The sequence below is a fragment of the Lactuca virosa genome, chromosome 4, assembly GCF_052849685.1.
Source record: "Lactuca virosa cultivar CGN04683 chromosome 4, Lactuca_virosa_CGN04683_v6, whole genome shotgun sequence".
Taxonomy (NCBI): Eukaryota; Viridiplantae; Streptophyta; class Magnoliopsida; order Asterales; family Asteraceae; genus Lactuca; species Lactuca virosa.
Window position 1 is genome coordinate 58,377,356 of NC_136429.1, and position 14,860 is coordinate 58,392,215.

Consider the following 14,860-nt stretch of genomic DNA (forward strand, 5'->3'; position numbering starts at 1 on the left):
ATAAATAAATAGCTTGAATCTCCTATCGCCATGTGTCAAAGTCTTTAACTGCCATGTGTCATGTGTAAAAGTCTTTAACTTCCATGTGTCATGTGTCTGCCTCTTAGTCTTCCAAGCCGTTTACATCCACATACATCCCAAAAAATCAGGAAACAAATACGAGAAATCAGCAATTATCGAGTCTTTTTGCTACTAATTAGCAAGATCAAAACCTATTTCATGGAAATCTATTCCAAAATTAAAGGCCAGCCTATTTATTTATATGATTCCTGCTCCCACTCGACTACTCCTTTCCTACTGATCGATTGTTGTTGCCGATTAAATTCCAACCTAATTCTTTGATTTAGGGCAAATTCCAATCTTTTTCAACACCAAAACCCCTGTATCGGTTTCGCCTGAAACCCAAGATTTGTTTTAGGAATAAAATGGAGGGTTGTGATCAAAGCAAGGTATTTGTGGGTGGGTTATCATGGGAAACAACAGAGGATGTGTTGAGAGAACACTTCGGAAAGTATGGAAATGTTATGCACGCTGTAATTGCTAAAGATAGAATCACTGGAACTTATCGTGGATTTGCATAGAATCACTGTAAGTTCTTGTGGATTTGCGTTTATTTCCTTCACTGATGCATCGGCTCTGAATGAAGTTCTTAATACACATACGATTCTTAGGAGAGCGGTTTGTTTTCTTTAATCTCCCACTTATTACTTCTAATTTGCTTAATCAGTCTGTTTGATTTCATATTACTCCCTAAATCGCATGAAAATTCCATTAATATATTTGCATGTTGTTGTTCAAGATAATCCTTGACTAAATTGTTTGACGGTTTAATTGAATTAAGATGATCCTTTTTGACATATTCTTTCTGATTCTTAACAGGTTGAAGTGAAAAAGGTTGTACCAAGACATGAATACAACCAAAGCAGATTAAATAAAAAGGTAAAACTAACGATGTTATTATTAGCAACGGTAATATAAAAATTAAGAAGATTTTTGTAGGGGGGTTACCTACTAACATAACAGAAGATGAATTCAAGGTCTATTTTGAAAAATTCGGTAGAATTACGGATGTAGTTGTGATGCGTGACAACATAACACATAGGCCAAGGGGTTTTGGTTTAATCACTTTTGATTCTGAAGATTCTGTTGAACAGGTTATGCAAAAAAGTTTCCACGAATTATGTAGGAAGCTTCTGGAGGTCAAAAAGGTTGTACCAAAAGATGATAATGGTGGTGGGAATGGAATCAACAATTACCCCTATGGTGGGAATGGAATAGGCAATTACTTTGTTCCTGTTTACGGTGGTTATTCTTATGGTTATTATCGAGGATTTAACTATGGTTTGGGTCCATGTGTCTGCCTCTTAATCTTCCAAAGATTGGTTTCCCGTTCACATCCACGTACATACTAAAAAATCAGGAAACAAATACAAGAAATCAGCAATTATCGAGTCTTTTTGCTACTAATTAGCAAGATCAAAACCTATTTCATGGAAATCCATTCCAAAATTAAAGGCCAACCTATTTATTTATACGATTCCTGCTCCCGCTCGACTACTCCCTTCTTACTGATCTAAGATTGTTGTTGCCGTTTTTTTTTTCTTTTGTGTTTTGGTATGTATCTGTAGATAAGTAGAGATCTATCAATCATACACCAATCACAACCAGCATGAACCTCCATCCACACCTTTCAATTCCACATCTAAGGAGTTCAATCAATTTTGCAGCCTCCATTTCTTCTTGTAAGCATAATCTTTTCCTGTTTTAGGGTTATATACATTTCTTCTGATAATGGAACCCTAATATTAATTTTTCTTTTATTTGATAATAGAATGGTCTGATTAATCAGATTCCATATTGACTAATATTAATCATCGAAAATTTTGACTTAACTAGCATGATGAAGGTTATTATTTCCAATTATTTTGCTCAATCTTTGTATTTAGTATTTTAACTTGATTGTTCACTTAAGTCAACTGATTTTAATTTTAAATTTTGAATATATAGGTATTTTAGGTATGAGAACTAAAAATGAGTGAGATACTAAATATTTTGATTTGATTATTATTTTCAAGGTTATCATTTCCAAATACACAGGTAAATCATTGTATTTAATTCATTGGGTTGACTATCATTATTTATCCCTAATTTATGTTGTTCTGTTAATTGCTTCTTCATTCATCCACAAGAATTATTGTTGCATTTGGACGTGTTTTACCCTAAAATTCCATCCACAAGCTGTAAGTAGTATGTGTTATCTATTTTTTTAGTTTTTTTTATGTATTTTTTTTACTGATATTACGTAGTGTTTTTGGTGACAATCTTGAGCATTAAATGAATGGAGATATATACAGGGACAAGTGCACAACAATTTCACAACAATTTTCAACTATTTGCGATATTAACATCTTGACAATGGGTTTATAATGATAAAATCCTGTTACATCAAGCCACAATTGAAGCAAATTTCCTTTCTCTCAACTTTCACTAACCATTTTTTTTTCAGGTTTAAGTAAATCACAAAAATTGGTCCTGTGTTTGTATATGTAAAGGTTTAGTTATGTGGTTAATTATCGGTATGGTTTTATTTATTGTGGTTTTGATCATTGGGTCGTTAAATCTTACTACTTAACTTATTATTATTTTTTTAAATTGCCATTTTACCCCTGAACTAACACTGAAAAATGAAAACCTAAAACTTATAAAATCTTAATTTAGTATTACATACAACTTTTACGTTTTTACATCTTCAAATAACAATATTTTATATAATTCATTGTTAATATTGGTTACATTGGTATATGTTTTTATAGGTTTCATACAAGGACAAAATTGTCATTTAATTGATCAAGGATTATGAATTTGAACTATCAATATTCGTCTAATTTAATAATCGTGGTTTCCGTTATAAACTGGTATACTATAATAAAAATCTGATGCACTTATTAATAATGAGATTAAAACCATAAAAAGATAAATTTTTTAGTTTATTTTAAAACTACGTCAATGTTGGTGTGTTTTTATAGAGAATAAAAAGTTATAAATTTTGATATATTTAAAATCATTTGTTGACAAAAATAGCTAAAAAAAAACTATGTTTTGTAGGTATTAAGATGATATTATCAAAATTTAAGGAATATATTTTGTTTGAACGCGGGTACATTGTATTCATCGGTTATTATCTTCAATAGAATGTAAAATGAATTTCATTGTTTGGTCTACTTGACACTTCCTGACCTTATCGCGCGCTCGTCTTTGTAATCCTTTTTGTTAGCCTGTAGTTATTTATTCCTTTAATGTCGGATTTTTAATTTTGGCCGAAAATTCATCTTTACGTATTTTATCAATTTCTATGTGTATTAGCCTGTCTTTAGGAGATGGCAACTTTACCAAAAAAAGAGTCTCTTTATCTAAAGAACACGTACAACTAGTTAAGACATCATAAGATACATTTTGCATCACTTTTTTTGAAACAAAAGTCTTTATTCATACTTTCTTCCTGGGGCTGGGATTGCTTACTCTTCTTTCCTTTAAACTTTGAGTGTCGTAAGACACTTTCAAGGTGTATATATATAATTGCAAATCATTACCTTGCAAGTTATTGTCATTCTTTATTTTTGCTTAAATTGTTTTTTTTCTTCAGATATAAATGCATTTTTATTTTATCTTGACGTTAGTCTAAACCATTACGAGTTCGTTATGTTAGAACATGCATAGCATGGAATTATGTTGATAAATATTTACGTAAATATTTCATCTAGTTCTATTATTGTGAAAAATTGCAAAACATATATATACTCTTTATATCGTATGTGCTGACAAAGGTAACAAGTCACCAAGGAGCCTTATCGAGTCTAAAGAAGAGCTGGTGACATAAACTAGTATATGTATAGTTGCAAAAACGCAAATACAAAATAATATATATATATATATATATATATATATATATATATATATATATATATATATATATATATATATATATATATATATATATATATATACTCGGTGTGAGACCCATGTATTACATGGGTTTATTTAAAAAAAATTGAAATACAAAATACAAAATATTTGATAAGTTTGAATTTATAAAAAAAAGTGAGAAAAATATTGAATTATAAAAATTAAAATGTTTTTTTTTAAAATTTAAACAAATAATTTAGATAAATAAATAAAAAAAAATGATGAAACTTTAATTTAGTAATTCTGAAATTAAAAGGAAAGTCCATTGATGAATTTGATATGCATTTATTATTAGATTTAAATAATATGTGGAATTTAGTAGAAATAGAAAAACCATAAAATAATATATGGAATAAAAATTAATTTAAAACAACCATAAAATTACATATAGCAAAATGAATAAGATGAACATGTGGTAAAAAGATCTTTAATCTAAAATAGTATAACCGCATTTATTAACCGTTTACTACTCCTATAGTTTCACGTATCTTCATAACCGTTAAAAATATTACTAGTCGTACTTGTAGAATTTATCGTTTAATTCTCTTGTGTTCTGTTGCATAAAAGAATTCCTACACCCAATCTTTGTTTATTATAATTCATATTCATTTAATATTATATAATTATCTTCCTTTATTGTGAATATGGATGGTTTCTGATAACTTTTAATAAGAGCAACGATGATTTTAAAAACCGTTTCTCGCTTTGTTACGCATACGGTCCTTCATCACTTTTTCAAGAATTTTCAAAATTAAAGAACCTATTGCTATTATCAAAGAATTCCTTATTTATAATAAATTCACATTAAAAAATTGGATATTATTACGATCAATTTTCATCCACGAGGTAAAAAATTGAGATTTAATAATAAACTAAACTCATAGAATAATCTTATAGATATTGTCGGCAAAGTAAGTAATTGAATCAATGAATATTGCTAGATGAAATACGGTAACCGCCGCTAATAATCCATCGTTGTTTCAACAGAAAGTTACTTATCGAAAATTTGAAACTATTAATTTTATTCAAACCAAATGGTAGATTGCGATACATATTCTAAACCATGTGGACCATTTGTGTAATTTACTCTAAAACTAATTGTTGTCCTAGTTATTCATTTTCCACGTAATCTTTCCATATATATATATATATATATATATATATATATATATATATATATATATATATATATATAGAGAGAGCTAGGTTCAAATATTCTAACTAGTTATTGTATGGATGTATGAATGATTGTGGGCCAATCAAAATTAAATAAAAATTTAAATAATTAAACAAATAAACAAGGGTATTTTAGTAATTTGATAAATAGCTTCCACAAATAGTCCCTATAATCATGCTAGCATTCACTTTTAACCTTATTTCTTTTCTTATATACAGGCGTCATCGATGTCTTCCAACAAAAAGAATGACCTGAAACAAAAAGAAGGGCTTTATTTCCCTGTGTTCATCACCTGACTAACATATCAGGCAAAGATGGAAGAAGGCAGACGAATGGAATACAGTGAGAGGGAAACACGAACGCAATAAGGGGGTGCAAAGGGTCGCATTTGGTCAATCGATTTGCAAGGAGGTCGTCTCCGGAATCGACGAGGCCGAAGTAGTGAAGGTGGGAAGAATCTGTGAAGCCCTCTTCCTGCTCTAATGGTGATGTGTGAAGGGGAAAAGAAATCATCGACCTTGTAGACCGATGGTTCGGTGGTGGCTAAGAGATTGCAGGGAGTGAGCGCCTCCGGTGTTTGGCCGACAATCCTCGGTTGCTTCTTCTCGTTGTCGACAACAAGAAAACCGGGGAAAAGCAACAGTAGCAGATGGCGGTGAAGAGGTTTTTGGTGGTTGGTGTGGATTGGAGGTGAAGGTGAGTCTTCCACATGAATTGAACGAGATCAACAACACAGGTAACCTTCTTGCTCTATTATTATTATTATTATTATTATTATTATTATTATGTGATTTGAAATCCCCATTATGATGATGAAACAAGCAGAAGGGTCGAGCAAGGGGGTGTTTGTTTGATTTTGATTTTGTTTTTCTTTTCTTTGTTTAGACAAAAAAATCAGTTGAGTGTCATGGGTTTTGGGTTTGATTGTTCTTGATAGAAATGGATAAATGGAAGCCATTTCTAGGGTTAATGTTTTACAGGAAATTGTTTTTTTGCTTGAGAGAATTTGATGTGGTGTTTATTGCTTGAAATTGCCATGGAAAGAAGATGAAGCAATAACAATGAGTGGTTGTATTTCTCATTTGCAGGTATACATGAAATCAAGAACAAGAATGTTCTTGTTTTCTTGGCTGGGAACGAAATCAGAGATATCGAAGCAAGACAGGGTATTTTAGTAATTTGCAGACATATGAACCTTACAACATTCTACTGGAATGGAATCTTGAATTCCGATTCTGTCATAATAGAATCTTGAATTCGAATCTCCCAAAAAGAATGGATAACATTGTATGGAACGAAGATGAACAATGACCGCCAATCTTCCAAAAAGAATGGATTATTCTAGCAGAATAATATACAATATAAGGAAAAAACTATATGTAATAGTATATTCTGGTAGAATAATTTATATATTGTGTTTCTTTGTTATTAATAAATGTAACATTATCATAGAATATTATATAAAAAAAAATTCTTTTCTAAGAATGTAATGAAAATAAAATTAATTTGTATCCAAAATTTTGTTATTCTTCAAGAAGTTCATAAAATCAAAATATATATTATGTCAGAATGTGTATTCTTATATGGTTCAAGCATTTTTGTTATTTTTCAATATAGTGATGAACATATTCTGTCAGAATATCCGAATTAGGAGAATTATCATCCTTACAATCAATTTTTAAAATTAATAGAATCTATTTTCCCTTAAAATATGCAATTTTCCTTTTTTAAATTTATGTTAATTGACTAAAATACCCTTAGAATGAAATTAGATGGTATTTTTTAATTATCTTTAATTTAATAATATGTATTTCTCACTTTCCAAAAATAAGTAAAATGATTGGTCCACAATCATTCATACATCTACACAATAATTAGTTAGAATATAATAACCTAAGCCTATATATATATATATATATATATATATATATATATATATATATATATATATATATATATATATATATGATACGGATGCTAGCTCACCTCCATGACTGTGGGTTAGACTTTCATTCTCTTTCTCCGATTCGTGTGGGTGATGGGGATGCTACTTCTTTTTGGCAGGATGTTTGGAAAGGAGATGTTCCTCTTTAGATGGCGTTTCATATGATCTATTCTCTGGATCATCACAAGCACGTGTCTATTAGAGATTGTATGTCTCTAGGATGGGGTGAGGAGAGTTACAGATGGTTGCCAAGGGGTGGCATTGAGCAGACTCAATGGGACCAATTCATGTTGTTGATGCAGAGTGTGCTTCTTCTTAGCACTACATACATATTAGGGTGGCTATATGATGCGACAGATGTGTTTTATGTAGCTTCGGCTCGTTCTCTTTTTGACAATAGATTTCTTTTAGTGGATGACTTGGAAACTAGATGGAATAACTGGGTTCCCATCAAACTCAATGTTTTTATTTGAAGGTAGTCCTTACAAAGTATTCCTATATGAGAGAGATTATCTTATAGAGGTATCAATGTGGAGTCGATTTTATGCCCTCTTTGTCATAATGGTGTGGAGACTATTAAGCATCTTTTTGTTGGTTGTAGTGACTTGCACGATATTTGGACCTATATTGCTATATTGTGGGATGTTCCTCTTCCAGACCGTATGTCTATTCTGACCTTACTTTCTTGGGCGGATCAGGTTTTCCTTAGGGGAGGACAAAGGAAGGCGTTTGATGCTGTGGTTATGAGTACTTTTTGATGTCTTTGGAATTTTCGTAATTCTTCTATGTTTGGTTCGACTACTCCTAGGAAATCTATTTTTTTAGATGATGTCATAGATAGATCGTATTTTTGGATTCCCAATACATGTAGTAAAGCTAAGAGTACTTGGACTGCCTGGCTTCATAACCCAACCTTAGCTTCTATTCTTTTGTAATGGGGATTTTCTAGCTTCTGTCTAGTTTTAATAATATTTCCGCCGTTAAAAAAATGAGGGGGAGCCATCCACGAAAATAAGAGACGTAAAATAAATTGAAACATCTTCAAGCATTTCTAATTTGTCTAGTCCAGTTGAGCTGCTTGCCTGACATAACTTCTCCTCATTCCTCAAAAGAGACGTAAAATATCACAACCCATTCTGGCCTAAAGACAAAAGAGTGGAATGTTAGCTTGGAGGCGATAAGAAGATTTACCCATGAGAGTAACAAAGTCCTCCACCATAAAAAAATTTTTAAGCTGACATAGTATATGCTCACGACCTTGTCATTGAAGGCGGGTCAATCCCAATTGACGATGATATTACAAAGAAACAATAGATGATTCAACAATATAATTTTTTTTTGGAAAGGAAACAGAGGGTTTACACAAGAAGTCTTTTATATCATATTATAAAAGTCTGATTCACTAAGCCAAAAGGTATGAAAACCTCAAATTACTCATGACAACAAAATTCAACATAGGGAATTTTACTTATGAGATTGTAGTAAACGGGATAAGGAACTTTAGGTTTAATGAATAGAGAGAAGTTGTGAAATATATTGAGGGGCACAAAGGGGTGTGTTTAGAAGTAAAGTAGATAACTAGAAAAACCAAAAGCACACAAGACACAGTATTTATGTGGGTCGGTCAAGGTAATTTATGTCTACGGGCAGAAGGGGAGTATTCTTTATTTCTGAGTTCTCAAACAAAGGTTACAAGTATAATTTTCATAGAGATTCACCTAACACTCTAGAATTCAAGATACAAATGACTTAGCATGAATCCCTATTTATACTTGAAGGATCAGACCTAAAACCCTAATGGGCCAAACCCATTGACCCATAGACCTATGAATGGTGGCAACCAATCATATTCTGCCATGTAACAACTTCTAGAACATTCTTCCATGACATACAACATATATGTATCAACAACACACATGATGGAGCACCTTGTGTCATAGTGGAACATCATGATGCACATGTGTTGCATCCTTAACACTAATGGTCCAACATCCATCATGGTAGCACAACCATAAGTATATTGTTATGGAACGTACAAATCCGAAATGGGTCAAATGAATCATCTAATATTCATGAATTCAAATACACACATCATATGGAATCACATTCATCATATAATCATCACAATAATATATTAATATTATTCTCCATTTGAGTCTTCTCTATCAATCCCAATTGACGATGATATTACAAAGAAACAATAGATGATTCAACAATATAAATGTTTTTTGGAAAGGAAACAGAGGGTTTACACAAGAAGTCTTTTATAGCATATTATAAAAGTCTGATTCACTAAGCCAAAAGGTATGAAAATCTCAAATTACTCATGACAACAAAGTTCAACATAGGGAATTTTACTAATGAGATTGTAGTAAACGGGATAAAGAACTTTAGGTTTAATGAATAGAGAGAAATTATGAAATATATTGAGGGGTACAAAGGGATGTGTTTAGAAGTAAAGTAGATAACTAGAAAAACCAAAAGCACACAAGACACAGTATTTATGTGGGCCGGTCAAGGTAATTTATGTCTACGGGCAGAAGGGGAGTATTCTTTATTTCTGAGTTCTCAAACAGAGGTTACAAGTATAATTTTCATAGAGATTCACCTAACACTCTAGAATTCAAGATACAAATGACTTAGCATGAATCCCTATTTATACTTGAAGGATCAGACCTAAAACCCTAATGGGCCAAACCCATTGACCCATAGACCTATGAAAGGTGGCAACCAATCATATTCTGCCATGTATCAACTTCTAGAACATTCTTCCATGACATACAACATATATGTATCAACAACACACATGATGGAGCACCTTGTGTCATAGTGGAGCATCATGATGCACATGTGGTGCATCCTTAACACTAATGGTCCAACATCCATCATGGTAGCACAACCATAAGTACATTGTTATGGAACGTACAAATCCGAAATGGGTCAAATGAATCATCTAATATTCATGAATTCAAATACACACATCATATGGAATCACATTCATCATATAATCATCACAATAATATATTAATATTATTCTCCATTTGAGTCTTCTCTATTAAATACACTTCATTATTCTTTTTTTATAGTTATTCTAGGGTTTGGAATTTAATTATTTCAAAATTAACTTTTAATCAAAAATTTAAATTCCAAAACTTGAGGGCAAGTTTTGAAACATTTCAAAACTAACTAGATCAAAATTCAAATAAACAATTAAACAATTAATTTGGTGATTATCTAAATTTGACCTAATCCAATTGCATGCAAGATAATTGATCAAATAATTCAAATAATTAATATTTATCAAATAAGGTAATAATTATCTAATTAAATGACAAAAATCTTTTATTTTGACAAAGATAATCATATAGAATCAATAAAATCCGGATTTTATTAATTAGAAATACTTATGGTAATTATCCCAAGTCAAAATAAGCAAAAATCCCGAAATTCCCTCTGTCTGACAGCCCGACTCGTCGAGCCCCCTTTTACACTCGTCGAGTTCATCTGACTCGGCGAGTCCTCTTTGGGACGAGATCTTTAATTTTTTCAAGAAGTTTGAGGAGCATATTGTATCTCGACCTAGTTTTCATAGCGATAGAGTAAAAAATATTTCAGGTGCACAAAGTGATCAGTTAGAAGTGACTTTCACCATGGAGGAAGTTCAAATGGTGGTTTGGATTTGTGGGAACAACTGTCACAACTTGAATTTTCCTAGAACAATTCATGTTTAAAACTCCAACCAAGTACCAATTGATTTACAATGTAATTGGATGCAATGAAAAAATGATTTTCATTAGCCATACTTGTGGATTTTGATTTAAGTATGTGTGGTAATAACCCATGTTAGTTTAAGTTATTATAAGCTAATACAAGTTAACAAGACATTAAGGACTCAATGAAATCAACACTAATTCAAGTAATAAGTATGTGAGCATGTTGCGGTATAAAACTTAACTAAAAAACATAAAATAACACATGTATATATAGAATTCGGTTTGGGGAATCTTTTCCCAAACTCAAAACCGAATTTACACTATGGATTAAAGCTTGACCGAATTCCTTGTTCTCTTTGACTTGAAACCGAAATCAACCCTTTCTAGAAGAACCAATACCAAATTCACTTTCTATTGGACCTCCATGACCGAATTCACTTTCTATTGGACCACCATGACCGAATTTACTTCCCTCCATGTGAAGTTATGGCCGAAAACCTCAATGGTGATCCCTTTGACACACTTTCCTAAACTTACATTCACCGCCTCATGAGTTCCTTCATACTTAAGATTCATTATAGAAATCATTTGTTACACTTCTTACACACAGTAAACTATTTCCTTACAATTCTCTCTAAAGTCTCAAATTTCTTTCCTCTCAAACTTCATCCTTTCTATTACAAGCGCCAGGAGATTTTTAACTTAACATAGTTATAAGATTAAGTAAGTATTCTTCATTTTTGTGTTTATTCAACACTTCAAGCCATTAGTTCATTCTAATTCACACACAATTGTGTGTTAAATACTCGTAGGATACAATCACTTTCCCGTATTCTAGCCTGAAGGTCACCGCTTTCGTCTCGATATCTAGTCAAAACCACACATAAGGTGAGTTCATACCCGCATATTTTTACAAGCCTTTTCAATGTTTTTAGGGGGGGAATACAAGTAAAACACAAGAAATTTTGTGTTTAAAAATATAATTTACTTATTATGTTTTCCTTCCCATTAATATGCATTTAAACATGAAACTTGTTAAAACTGATGGGTTTTGAGCAAAAGAACATTCCTATGTGCACATGCAAAACCCTAAAGCTTTGGATCTAGGTTTCTCTATTGTACATGCAAATCTATCCAAAGCTTTTAAACCCTAAACTAGCATACAACAAAACTATTGAATATTAAATAAACAAGTTAGATGAATACCTTGATTGTTGATTGTAGATCTTGAAGCTTTGAGAACCTTAGCACCCCAAATGTTGTGCCTCTAATGAATCACAAACACCAAAAGAAATTGGATGGAACAAGAGAGAGAGGGGAGAGGGAAAAATCGGCTCCAAGACTTCTAGGGTTAGCTGTAGCCGATTTCTCATGCCCAAGGGGTCTTTATATAGGTGTGGGAATTAGGGTTTCAGTCATTATCCTTATCTGGTTACTTATCCACCAAGCAGCCCATAAGATAATTCTAGAACCCTTCCTTTGCACGAATTCCTAAGGCCTTATCCTTAGAATTCGTCCACCCTATACTCTAGGGTTTCCTTACCCAACTTTGCAACTATCACATAATTACAAGTTCAGTCCCCTTAATTCAATTAACCTCTTTTGACCACAAAATCAATTCTTAATTAATTCTTGACCAATGTTAATTAAATAAATATGATTTCTCTTTTAATATATTACTCATATAATATATTTATGTACCATAATATCCTCTTTCTCTATTATTCATCCAGTCAAGTTGCTTTGGTGAAGACAACCCAAAAGGACCATGCACAACCGGGTCAAGTACATACCAAATATAGTTATGGACTTAGACACTAATTTAATAGTCTCCCACTTGGATAAGTCTAATAACTACAAATGCAAGTACGACATCAGGATCCGATTAGCAATCGCAGTTCTCAAAACTCTTGATCTTATCAATAACCTATCCTTTAGATAAGGGATCGTATAATCCTCCGTTCAAGATATCGTGCAGACAAATACATGGAACATAGTCATGTTGGGTTTTGAGCATTCTAACTGTAACACCCAAATTTTCAAAACAATTTTTCACTTTTTAAAACCATATAAATTCATCCACAATTGCTTTCAAAAACAATGTATCAATTTTATCTCACTACAAATCCCAAGATCAAATCATAATAAACTCTGCGGGTGTGTGTACAGATCATGCCGGCGCCTTCCCGCGATCACCACTGGTACCTGAAACACATAACACATAACACCATAAGCATAAAGCTTAGTGAGTTCCCCAAAATACCACTTTAACACATATTAGCCACTCGAGGCTATGACTCTGCTGACCCTCTGGTCAGTGTGTCTCAGTGGGACCCTCCAGTCCCAACTCTCTGTGGGCTCTCTAGCCCTAACTCTATGGACCCAAAGGTCCTAACTCTGATAACTCTGGATCATGCATATCACATATCACAATAAATCTCAACACATAAATAGCATACAAATACACTGGTACATAACTATAAAACATAACACACATTAGCCACTCGAGGCAATAACTCTGTGGGCCCTTGGGCCCTAACTCTGTGGACCCTCTGGTCCTAGCTCTTTGGACCTTCCGGTCCTAACTCTGGTATACACACAACATAAATCACATAGAAATAATGTCGTGCCACAAATCACATAGATAGCATACAATAACTCTGTCACATAACTCTGTTACCACTCTAGGTAAAGTATAGTGAGAAGACTCACCTCGGGTAACTCGGTAAAGCTCGAACTCTGTAAAATCAGGTCTAGCCTCCGCCTAATCATGTAAAATAAATACTCTCAATCAATACATCTCTCAAGGCTAGACTATTCCTCCTCTTAGTACTCTCAGAAGGGTAAAATACCATTTTACCCCTCTCATAACTCAAAGGCCCCACTATAGACCAAACCCTAAAAGTCAACCAAAAGGCAACCCTCCGGGTTACGCTGCGCGTACCAGATGTGTACGCTGGGCGTACCCGACAGTCTCTCAGAATCGGGGAACGCCACCCCGTACGCCGCACGTATTGGGATTACGCCCGGCGTAAATCCCAGTTTCAGTCCCTTAGCTCTTGAGGTCTTAAACAGTTAAGACTCACGTCCAGCTTTTAGATCTGACCATTTTTAAGCCTCTTAATCCATAAAGTCGATGACTTTAAGCCTTTGCATGGCTGAACAAGTCACTAACACCCAAAATATACCATTTCCTAACACTAGAAAGCCCAATACTCAAGCATGATCTCATATCCACGACCAAGATGGGAACTTTATGGATCTATAACACAAATACCACTGAAATGGGACAGATCTAGGTCCATAGAGCACATTACGCTCATAAAGTCTCTACCTTTGGGGCTTTTAACCCTAAAATGGTCCATGAAGCAACAAACCAAATGAAGAGGAAAGTTTTGAACTTTATACCTCCAAATGCAGCTCCTTCCTCTGTAGATCTCAGATCCAAACTTGCACTTCAAACTCTAGTCTCCACAAACTCCTCTCCTTCTTCTTCACTAGCACACCAAGGCACTTTTAGCTCCAAAATCACACACACTCACTAAGAACGATGAAAAGTTCTCTCTTAGGGTTTTACTCACTGCTATGGAGGCTGAGAAATGAGCCTTAGCATCCAATATATAGGGCACAAGTCAGAAATTAGGGTTTGCACCTGGACACATTACGCCCAGCGTAACCCTGAGTACGCCCAGCGTACTCAGGCGAGTCCGCGTCCAAAATAAGCGCATGAGTACGCGCAGCGTACTCTTGAGTACGCCCAGCGTACTCATTTGCTACCAATTCCTCTTAAGGGCTTAACTTGACACTTTGAATAAAAGAAGGGCTAAATAGTTGTACCTGAATTTCGGGATGTTACAATTCTCCTCCACTAGAACTAGACTTCGCCCTCGAAGTCTCACTCAACAAATAACTCTGGATACTGCTCGCGCATCTCTAACTCCGGCTCCCAGGTCATTTCAGAACCCTTCGGATGTTGCCACTTGACTTGAACCAATGACACCTCCTTGTTTCTCAAAGTCTTGATCCTTCGATCCACAATCGCAACCGGTCTCTCAACATAAT